Genomic DNA, 1,469 nt, shown 5'->3' on the forward strand with positions numbered 1-1,469 from the left:
GGATAACCTGGCCACCTTTCAGGATAAAGTCCCCATTGCTCTGAATATGGGACACATTCTCCTATGATAAAGCTTGAGCAACATTATTGTCATCATATATAGTGATATAATGAGTGATATACGCAAAAGTATTTCTAAACTAGCTAAAGACACGTAGAATGATTTTTTTTCTAAAAAATTAGATAGTTGTTGGGCAAGAAAGCACCATATTTGGATAAAGTTATAAATGTTGATGAGGCCAGAGAGATAGCTCACAAAGCTGGAGCACATGCTTTGTAAGAAGTGCGCCTGGTTTCAGTTCCTGGTACCACTTGGTCTCCTAAGAACTGAGCCAGCAGAAGCCCCTGAGCACCACCAGATGGTCCCCCCAAAGTATAAATAAATTAAAAACCAAATGTCGAAAACGAAAGCAAGGAGGATCAGGCATAAAGTCAGAAGCAGTAGTATTATAAGCGGAAGTTAATGTATGCTCTTTCGCAGAGATACTACACAATTCAAAACCCATGCTAATTTTTTTTTTTTGTAGCTGTCCCTTATTTTCATCTAGGATTTGAACAATGGGAAAATAAAACTCACATTGCCCTCTGCTCCCTCTCAATCCAGGACCCTCTTGAAGAGCTCGGCTCTGTCCACTCTTTTTCCTGACTCACCCAGTATATACCCTATTGACTCTGGTCTAGACAGGGGGTTCAGGGGTTATTCCTCCAGTCCAGTCCATCCTCACAGTCAGGGCCAGAATTCCCTCTGAACTCTCAGTGGTGGTACATGCATTTATTTTCTGTTACTTGGAACTCAAGGAACAATCTGTCTGAGGACAGAGCACAGAGACGGGAGAACAAAAAAATCTGCATTGAGTCACAGGTGCTGACAGCCACCTGTGAAGCTAGAATTCTGCCAGCATATTTTAGTGTGTGTGTGTTTTTTTGTAAATCAGGAACCTTAATGCTTAAATTAAGTCCATTCAAATTGTGTCTTTCTGTTCTGAGCTATTCTTATAGGTAGTGGATCAGTGATAGGAATCACCAAATCTGAGCATCAGAAGTCATTCCAGTTTGCCTGATATGTGAGCTCTAGTTCTGAGAAGCAACAATGCATGTGTTTAGGGTGGTCTTATATGTGATGAAGCCATAGATAACCAAGAACTCACTGATTGGTTAGTGAGATACAGGAGGTGGGGAGGGAGGGAGAGAGAGAGAGAGAAAGGCAAAGAGAGAGGGAGAGAGAAAGGGAGGGAGGGGGAGAGAGAAAGAGAGGGAGGGAGGGAGAGTGTGTTTATCAGTTCTGAGCAACTGATTAGTGATTTTTTCTTGCTGTGAAAGTTTCTATACTCCATCTGAGCTCGGAATTGAAAAACAAATGATATATTCCACGAGTTGGGAATAAAACCATAGTGGTGGGCCATTATTCCTTGGGTCAAGAACAGCAGAATCAGACAAGTAGATGACAAAAACGTCTAGTGCTGGGCTTCA

At 41.9% G+C, this 1,469-nt stretch overlaps 1 non-coding gene across 1 annotated transcript; it reads left to right on the forward strand.

Annotated features, from left to right (window-relative positions):
- Positions 1–1,004: 1,004 nt before the first annotated feature.
- On the forward strand, positions 1,005–1,082 carry LOC130041107 (small nucleolar RNA U2-19). Its single transcript, XR_008795055.1, has one exon. It is a non-coding gene; the product is annotated as a small nucleolar RNA U2-19 (small nucleolar RNA).
- The last annotated feature ends 387 nt before the right edge of the window (positions 1,083–1,469 follow it).

Source organism: Sorex fumeus, unplaced genomic scaffold (assembly GCF_029834395.1).
Source record: "Sorex fumeus unplaced genomic scaffold, SorFum_2.1 ptg000097l, whole genome shotgun sequence".
Taxonomy (NCBI): domain Eukaryota; kingdom Metazoa; phylum Chordata; class Mammalia; order Eulipotyphla; family Soricidae; genus Sorex; species Sorex fumeus.